We start from the raw sequence: 11,058 nt of genomic DNA on the forward strand, positions 1-11,058 counted from the left end.
CCTATTACCCCATATAACCACTCCCTATAACTCCCCCTATTACCCCATATAACCCCTCCCTATAACTCCTCCTATTACCCCATATAACTTCTCCCTATAACTCCTCCTATTACCCCATATAACCCGCTCCCTATAACTCCCCCTATTACCCCGTATAACCCCTCCCTATAACTCCTATTACCCCATATACCCGCTCCCTATAAATCCCCCTATTACCCCATATAACACCTCCCTATAACTCCTCCTATTACCCCATATAACCGCTCCCTATAACTCCCCCTATTACCCCATATAACCGCTCCCTATAACTCCTCCTAATACCCCATATAACTCCTCCTATTACCCCATATAATCCCTCCCTATAACTCCTCCTATTACCCCATATACCCCCTCCCTATAACTCCTCCTATTACCCCATATAACCGCTCCCTATAACTCCCCCTATTACCCCATATACCCCCTTCCTATAACTCCTATTACCCCATATAACCGCTCCCCATAACTCCTCCTATTTCCCCATATAACATCTCCCTATAACTCCTCCTGTTACCTCATATAACCGCTCCCTATAACTCCTCCTGTTACCTCATATAACCGCTCCATATAACTCCTCCTATTACCCCATATAACCCCTCCCTATAACTCCCCCTATTACCCCATATAACCCCTCCCTATAACCCCCTATTATCCCATATAACCCCTCCCTATAATTCCTTCTATTACCCCATATAACCCCTCCCTATAACTCCTATTACCCCATATAACCCCTCCCTATAACTCCCCCTATTACCCCATATAACCCCTCCCTATAACTCCCCCTATTACCCCATATAACCTGTCCCTATAACTCCTCCTATTACCCCATATAGCCGCTCCCTATAACGCCTCCTATTACCCCATATAACCCCTCCTTATAACTCCTATTACCCCATATAACCGCTCCCTATAACTCCTCCTATTACCCCATATAACCGCTCCCTATAACTCCTATTACCCCATATAACCGCTCCCTATAACTCCTCCTATTACCCCATATAGCCGCTCCCTATAACTCCTCCTATTACCCCATATAACCCCTCCCTATAACTCCTCCTATTACCCCATATAACCGCTCCCTATAACTCCTCCTATTACCCCATATACCCGCTCCCTATAACTCCTCCTATTACCCCATATAACTCCTCCCTATAATTATAGGGTGTGAAGGCCGCTGCAGACTCAGGGGATTGTGGGACGGAGTTGAGGTGTGGTACCTGTGTGTGTATACAAAACAAAGTATCTACACACCTCTGTATACACTACATTTTACAACACAGAGGTATGGTACAATACAGAGGTCCATGAAATAGATAAGGACATGTACCTCTCACCCTCCCTCCTAATACACAGGCATCGGGGACACGTACCTCTCACCCCCTCCTAATACACAGGCATCAGGGACACGTACCTCTCACCCGCTCCTAATACACAGGTATCAGGGACACGTACCTCTCACCCCCTCCTAATACACAGGCATCAGGGACACGTACCTCTCACCCCCAACTAATACACAGACATAAGGGACACGTACTTCTCACCTCCTCCTAATACACAGAGATCAGGGACATGTACCTCTCACCCCCTCCTTATACACAGACATCAGGGACACGTACCTCTCACCCCCTCCTAATACACAGGCATCAGGGACACGTACCTCTCACCCCCTCCTAATATACAGGGACACGTACCTCTCACCCCCTCCTAATACACAGGCATCGGGGACACGTACCTCTCACCCCCTCCTAATACACAGGCATCAGGGACACGTACCTCTCACCCGCTCCTAATACACAGGTATCAGGGACACGTACCTCTCACCCCATCCTAATACACAGGTATCAGGGACACGTACCTCTCACCCCCTCCTAATACACAGGCATCAGGGACACGTACCTCTCACCCCCAACTAATACACAGACATAAGGGACACGTACCTCTCACCTCCTCCTAATACACAGAGATCAGGGACATGTACCTCTCACCCCCTCCTTATACACAGACATCAGGGACACGTACCTCTCAACCCCTCCTAATACACAGGCATCAGGGACACGTACCTCTCACCCCCTCCTAATACACAGACATCAGGGACATGTACTTCTCACCCCCTCCTAATACACAGATATCAGGAACACGTACCTCTCACCCCCTCCTAATACACAGACATCAGGGACACGTACCTCTCACCCCTCCTAATACACAGGGACACGTACCTCTCACCCCTCCTAATACACAGGGACACGTACCTCTCACCCCCTCCTAATACACAGGGACACGTACCTCTCACCCCCTCCTAATACACAGACATCAGGAACACGTACCTCTCATCCCCTCCTAATACACAGGGACACGTACCTCTCACCCCCTCCTAATACACAGACATCAGGAACACGTACCTCTCATCCCCTCCTAATACACAGGGACACGTACCTCTCATCCCCTCCTAATACACAGGGACACCTACCTCTCACCACCTCCTAATACACAGGCATCAGGGACACGTACCTCTCACCCCCTTCTAATACACAGGCATCAGGGACACGTACCTCTTATCCCTTCTAATACACAGACATCAGGGACACGTACCTCTCACCCCCTCCTAATACACAGGCATCAGGGACACGTACCTCTCACCCCCTCCTAATACACAGGCATCAGGGACACGTACCTCTCACCCCCTCCTAATACACAGGCATCAGGGACACGTACCTCTCACCCCCTCCTAATACACAGGCATCAGGGACACGTACCTCTCACCCCCTCCTAATACACAGACATCAGAGACACGTACCTCTCACCCCCTCCTAATACACAGGCATCAGGGACACGTACCTCTCACCCCCTCTTAATACACAGACATCAGGGACACATACAGAATGGATTGATTGGGTCATACAAGGTCTGTGACAATGTAAGTGTTACATGCAGTTCTCTATTTGAACATTAGGCGGCGCTGCATCCCCACTCCATACTTAATCCAGCAATCCCCCCCAGAATCCCTTCATCTCATGGGGGAGAGGGGGGGAGTAGAGAGAAGGCAGGAGTAGAGAGAGAGGGAGGGGAGTAGAGAGGGGAGGGGAGTAGAGAGGGGGGGGGACTAGAGAGAGATGGGGGGACTAGAGAGAGAAGGGGGGGGGAGTAAAGAGAGAGGGGGGGAGTAGAGAGGGGGGGAGTAGAGAGGGGGGAGTAGAGAGGGGGGAGTAGAGAGGGGGGGGAGTAGAGAGGGGGGAGGAGAGGGAGGGGAGTAGAGAGAGAGAGGGGGAGGAGAGGGAGGGGAGTAGAAAGAGAAGGGGGATTAGAGAGAGAAGGGGGATTATAGAGAGAGGGTGTAGAGAGGGAGGGGGGTGTAGAGAGGGAGGGGGGTGTAGAGAGGGAGGGGGGTGTAGAGAGGGAGGGGGGCGAGTAGAGAGAGAGGGGGGGGATTAGAGAGAGAAGGGGGGGGATTAGAGAGAGAAGGGGGATTAGAGAGAGGGGGGGATTAGAGAGAGAGAGAGAGGGGGGGATTAGAGAGAGTGGGAGTAGAGAGGGAGGGGGTGTAGAGAGAGAGGGAGGGGGGACTAGAGAGAGAGAAGGGGGATTAGAGAGGGGGGTGTAGAGAGAGAGAGGGGGGGGATTAGAGAGAGAGGGAGTAGAGAGGGAGGGAGGGAGTAGAGAGGGAGGGGGTGTAGAGAGAGATAGGGGGTGTAGAGAGAGGGGGGAATAGAGAGAGAGAGGGGGGGACTAGAGAGAGAGGGGGGACTAGAGAGAGGGGGGGGACTAGAGAGAGAGAGAGGGGGGGACTAGAGAGAGAAGGGGGTGAGAGAGAGGCAGGGGATTAGGGAGAGAAGGGGGATTAGAGAGAGAGAGAGGGGGGGATTAGAGAGAGAGGGGGGATTAGAGAGAGTGGGAGTAGAGAGGGAGGGGGTGTAGAGAGAGAGGGGGGTGTAGAGAGAGAGAGGGGGGAGTAGAGAGAGAGAGAGAGGGGGGACGAGAGAGAAGGGGGATTAGAGAGAGAGAGGCGGGGGGGATTAGAGAGAGGGAGTAGAGAGGGAGGGGGGTGTAGAGAGAGAGGGAGTAGAAAGGGAGGGGGGTGTAGAGAGAGATGGCGAAATAGAGTGAGAGGAGGGGGGTGAGAGAGAGGTAGAGAGAGAGGGAGGAGGGAGTAGATAATGGAGAGGGAGTAGAAAGGGAGAGGAGAGGGGGTGGAGGAGGGGAGGGGGGTAAAGAGAGAGAATTCCTCATGAAACCCCACTGAATGACATTGCTGTGCCCGGGATCCGCTCCCTGCAGTAATTACAATGACCTTCCTTGGGGGAAGACACATTAACAGAAACAAGGATGCGCATAGAAGTTGGTTTTCGATACATCGCTCCGTGACAACGCAGTGACTTCCTGTACCATAAGCGTCGTCATCAGTGTGACAACACGGTGACTTCCTGTACCATAACCGTCGTCATCAGTGTGACAACACGGTGACTTCCTGTACCATAACCGTCGTCATCAGTGTGACAACACGGTGACTTCCTGTACCATAAGCGTCGTCATCAGTGTGACAACAGAGTGACTTCCTGTACCATAAGCGTCGTCATCAGTGTGACAACAGAGTGACTTCCTGTACCATAAGCGTCGTCATCAGTGTGACAACAGAGTGACTTCCTGTACCATAAGCGTCGTCATCAGTGTGACAACAGAGTGACTTCCTGTACCATAAGCGTCGTCATCAGTGTGACAACAGAGTGACTTCCTGTACCATAACCGTCGTCATCAGTGTGACAACACGGTGACTTCCTGTACCATAAGCGTCGTCATCAGTGTGACAACAGAGTGACTTCCTGTACCATAAGCGCCATCATCTATGTGACAACACAGTGACTTCCTGTATCATAAGCGCCATCATCTATGTGACAACACAGTGACTTCCTGTACCATAAGCGCCATCATCTGCGTGACAACACGGTGACTTCCTGTACCATAAGCACCATCATCTGCGTGACACCACAGTGACTTCCTGTACCATAAGCGCCATCATGTGCGTGACAACACGGTGACTTCCTGTACCATAAGCGCCATCATCTGCGTGGCAACACGGTGACTTCCTGTACCATAAGCGCCATCACCTGCGTTGCAACACGGTGACTTCCTGTGCCATAAGCGTCGTCATCAGTGTGACAACACGGTGACTTCCTGCACCATGTGTCCTCATCAGTGTAACAACACGGTGACTTCCTGTACCATAAGCGCCATCATCTGCGTGACAACACGGTGTCTTCCTGTACCATAAGCGCCATCATCTGCGTGGCAACACGGTGACTTCCTGTACCATAAGCGCCATCATCTGCGTTGCAACATGGTGACTTCCTGTACCATAAGCGTCGTCATCAGTGTGACAACACGGTGACTTCCTGCACCATGTGTCCTCATCAGTGTAACAACACGGTGGCTTCCTGTATTATAAGCGCCATCATCTGCGTGACACCACAGTGACTTCCTGTACCATAAGCACCATCATCTGCGTGGCAACACGGTGACTTCCTGTACCATAAGCACCATCATCTGCGTGGCAACACGGTGACTTCCTGTACCATAAGCGCCATCATCAACGTGACAACATGGTGACTTCCTGTATCATAAGCGCCATCATCTGCGTGAGAACACAGTGACTTCCTGTACCATAAGCGCCATCATCTACGTGACGCCACAGTGACTTCCTGTACCATAAGCGCCATCATGTGCGTGACAACACGGTGACTTCCTGTACCATAAGCGCCATCATTTACGTGGCAACACGGTGACTTCCTGTATCATAAGCGCCATCATCTGCGTGGCAACACGGTGACTTCCTGTATCATAAGCGCCATCATCTGCGTGAGAACACAGTGACTTCCTGTACCATAAGTGTCATCTACGTGATGCCACAGTGACTTCCTGTACCATAAGCGCCATCATCTGCGTGGCAACACGGTGACTTCCTGTATCATAAGCGCCATCATCTGCGTGAGAACACAGTGACTTCCTGTACCATAAGCGCCATCATCTGCGTGGAAACACGGTGACTTCCTGTATCATAAGCGCCATCATCTGCGTGAGAACACAGTGACTTCCTGTACCATAAGCGCCATCATCTGCGTGGCAACACGGTGACTTCCTGTATCATAAGCGCCATCATCTGCGTGAGAACACAGTGACTTGCTGTACCATGTGTGCCACCATCTGCGTGACAACACGGTGACTTCCTGTACCATAAGCGCCATCATTTACGTGGCAACACGGTGACTTCCTGTATCATAAGCGCCATCATCTGCGTGGCAACACGGTGACTTCCTGTATCATAAGCGCCATCATCTGCGTGAGAACACAGTGACTTCCTGTACCATAAGTGTCATCTACGTGACGCCACAGTGACTTCCTGTACCATAAGCGCCATCATCTGCGTGGCAACACGGTGACTTCCTGTATCATAAGCGCCATCATCTGCGTGAGAACACAGTGACTTCCTGTACCATAAGCGCCATCATCTGCGTGGAAACACGGTGACTTCCTGTATCATAAGCGCCATCATCTGCGTGAGAACACAGTGACTTCCTGTACCATAAGCGCCATCATCTACGTGACAACACAGTGACTTCCTGTACCATAAGCGCCATCATCAGTGTGACAACACAGTGACTTCCTGTACCATAAGCGCCATCATCTACGTGACAACATAGTGACTTCCTGTTTCATAAGCGCCATCATCTACGTGACAACACGGTGACTTCCTGTACCATAAGCGCCATCATCTACGTGACAACACAGTGACTTCCTGTTCCATAAGCGCCATCATCTACGTGACAACACGGTGACTTCCTGTACCATAAGCGCCATCATCTACGTGACAACACGGTGACTTCCTGTTCCATCATCTACGTGACAACATGGTGACTTCTTGTTCCATAAGCGCCATCATCTACGTGACAACACGGTGACTTCCTGTTCCATAAGCGCCATCATCTGCGTGACAACATGGTGACTTCCTGTACCATAAGCGCCATCATCTGCGTGACAACATGGTGACTTCCTGTACCATAAGCGCCATCATCTACGTGACAACACGGTGACTTCCTGTTCCATAAGCGTCATCATCTGCATGACAACACGTGACTTCCTGTTCCATAAGCGCCATCATCTACGTGACAACACGGTGACTTCCTGTTCCATCATCTACGTGACAACACAGTGACTTTCTGTACCATAAGCGTTGTCATCAGTGTGACAACATGGTGACTTCCTGTACCATAAGCACCATGATCTACGTAAGAACACAGTGACTTCCTGTACCATAAGCGCCATCATCTGCGTGAGAACACAGTGACTTCCTGTATCATAAGTGCCATCATCTGCGTGACAACACGGTGACTTCCTGCACCATGAGCGCCATCATCTACGTGACAACATGGTGACTTCCTGTACCATAAGCACCATCATCTACGTGACAACATGGTGACTTCCTGTACCATCATCTACGTAACAACACGGTGACTTCCTGTACCATCAGTGTCAGAATCTGTGTGACAACACAGTGACTTCCTGTACCATAAGCATCATCATCAACGTGACAACACTGTGACTTCCTGTACCATAAGCGCCATCATCTACGTGACAACACGGTGACTTCCTGTACCATAAGCGCCATCACCTGCGTGACAACACGTGACTTCCTGTACCATAAGCACCATCATCTACGTGACAACATGGTGACTTCCTGTTCCATAAGCGCCATCATCAGTGTGACAACACGGTGACTTCCTGTACCATAAGCGCCATTATCTACGTAACAACACAGTGACTTCCTGTACCATAAGCGCCATCATCAACGTGACAACACAGTGACTTCCTGTACCATAAGCGCCATCATCTACGTGACAACACGTTGACTTCATGTACCATAAGCTCCATCACCTGCGTGACAACACGGTTGCTTCCTGTACCATAAGCGCCATCATCTACGTGACAACACGGTGACTTCCTGTTCCATCATCTACGTAACAACACGGTGACTTCCTGTTCCATAAGTTCCATCATCTACGTGACAACACGGTGACTTCCTGTACCATAAGCGCCATCATCTACGTAACAACACGGTGACTTCCTGTTCCATCATCTACGTGACAACACGGTGACTTTCTGTACCATAAGCGTTGTCATCAGTGTGACAACATGGTGACTTCCTGTACCATAAGCACCATCATCTGCGTGGGAACACAGTGACTTCCTGTACCATAAGCGCCATCATCTGCGTGACAACACAGTGACTTCCTGTACCATAAGCGCCATCATCTGCGTGACAACACAGTGACTTCCTGTACCATAAGCGCCATCACCTGCGTGACAACACGGTTGCTTCCTGTGCCATAAGTTCCATCATCTGCATGACAACACGGTGACTTCCTGTACCATAAGCGCCATCATCTACGTGACAACACGGTGACTTCCTGTACCATAAGCGCCATCATCTACGTGACACACATGGTGACTTCCTGTTCCATCATCTACGTAACAACACAGTGACTTCCTGTACCATAAGCGCCGTCATCAGTGTGACAACATGGTGACTTCCTGTACCATAAGCACCATGATCTACGTAAGAACACAGTGACTTCCTGTACCATAAGCGCCATCATCTGCGTGAGAACACAGTGACTTCCTGTATCATAAGTGCCATCATCTGCGTGACAACACGGTGACTTCCTGCACCATGAGCGCCATCATCTACGTGACAACATGGTGACTTCCTGTACCATAAGCACCATCATCTACGTGACAACATGGTGACTTCCTGTACCATCATCTACGTAACAACACGGTGACTTCCTGTACCATCAGTGTCAGAATCTGTGTGACAACACAGTGACTTCCTGTACCATAAGCATCATCATCAACGTGACAACACTGTGACTTCCTGTACCATAAGCGCCATCATCTACGTGACAACACGGTGACTTCCTGTACCATAAGCGCCATCACCTGCGTGACAACACGTGACTTCCTGTACCATAAGCACCATCATCTACGTGACAACATGGTGACTTCCTGTTCCATAAGCGCCATCATCAGTGTGACAACACGGTGACTTCCTGTACCATAAGCGCCATTATCTACGTAACAACACAGTGACTTCCTGTACCATAAGCGCCATCATCAACGTGACAACACAGTGACTTCCTGTACCATAAGCGCCATCATCTACGTGACAACACGTTGACTTCATGTACCATAAGCTCCATCACCTGCGTGACAACACGGTTGCTTCCTGTACCATAAGCGCCATCATCTACGTGACAACACGGTGACTTCCTGTTCCATCATCTACGTAACAACACGGTGACTTCCTGTTCCATAAGTTCCATCATCTACGTGACAACACGGTGACTTCCTGTACCATAAGCGCCATCATCTACGTAACAACACGGTGACTTCCTGTTCCATCATCTACGTGACAACACGGTGACTTTCTGTACCATAAGCGTTGTCATCAGTGTGACAACATGGTGACTTCCTGTACCATAAGCACCATCATCTGCGTGGGAACACAGTGACTTCCTGTACCATAAGCGCCATCATCTGCGTGACAACACAGTGACTTCCTGTACCATAAGCGCCATCATCTGCGTGACAACACAGTGACTTCCTGTACCATAAGCGCCATCACCTGCGTGACAACACGGTTGCTTCCTGTGCCATAAGTTCCATCATCTGCATGACAACACGGTGACTTCCTGTACCATAAGCGCCATCATCTACGTGACAACACGGTGACTTCCTGTACCATAAGCGCCATCATCTACGTGACACACATGGTGACTTCCTGTTCCATCATCTACGTAACAACACAGTGACTTCCTGTACCATAAGCGCCGTCATCAGTGTGACAACACGGTGACTTCCTGTACCATAAGCGCCATCATCAACGTGACAACACGGTGACTTCATGTACCATAAGCGCCATCACCTGCGTGACAACACGGTTGCTTCCTGTGCCATAAGTTCCATCATCTGCGTGACAACACGGTGACTTCCTGTACCATAAGCGCCATCATCTACGTGACAACACGGTGACTTCCTGTTCCATCATCTACGTGACAACACGGTGACTTCCTGTTCCATCATCTACGTAACAACACGGTGACTTCCTTTACCATAAGCACCATCATCTACGTAACAACACGGTGACTTCCTGTTCCATCATCTACGTAACAACACGGTGACTTCCTGTACCATAAGCACCATCATCTACGTGACAACACGGTGACTTCCTGTTCCATCATCTACGTAACAACACGGTGACTTCCTGTACCATAAGCACCATCATCTACGTAACAACACGGTGACTTCCTGTTCCATAAGCGCCATCATCTACGTAACAACACGGTGACTTCCTGTACCATAAGCGCCATCATCTACGTGACAACACGGTGACTTCCTGTTCCATCATCTACGTAACAACACGGTGACTTCATGTACCATAAGCGCCATCACCTGCGTGACAACACGGTGACTTCCTGTACCATAAGCGCCATCATCTACGTGACAACACGGTGACTTCCTGTTCCATCATCTACGTGACAACACGGTGACTTCATGTACCATAAGCGCCATCACCTGCGTGACAACACGGTTGCTTCCTGTGCCATAAGTTCCATCATCTGCGTGACAACACGGTGACTTCCTGTACCATAAGCGCCATCATCTACGTGACAACACGGTGACTTCCTGTTCCATCATCTACGTGACAACACGGTGACTTCCTGTTCCATCATCTACGTAACAACACGGTGACTTCCTGTACCATAAGCACCATCATCTACGTAACAACACGGTGACTTCCTGTTCCATAAGCGCCATCATCTACGTAACAACACGGTGACTTCCTGTACCATAAGCGCCATCATCTACGTGACAACACGGTGACTTCCTGTTCCATCATCTACGGGACAACACGGTGACTTCCTGTTCCATCATCTACGTAACAACACAGTGACTTCCTGTACCATAAGCGCCATC

This window comes from Ascaphus truei, chromosome 23 (assembly GCF_040206685.1).
Source record: "Ascaphus truei isolate aAscTru1 chromosome 23, aAscTru1.hap1, whole genome shotgun sequence".
In the NCBI taxonomy this organism is placed as follows: Eukaryota; Metazoa; Chordata; class Amphibia; order Anura; family Ascaphidae; genus Ascaphus; species Ascaphus truei.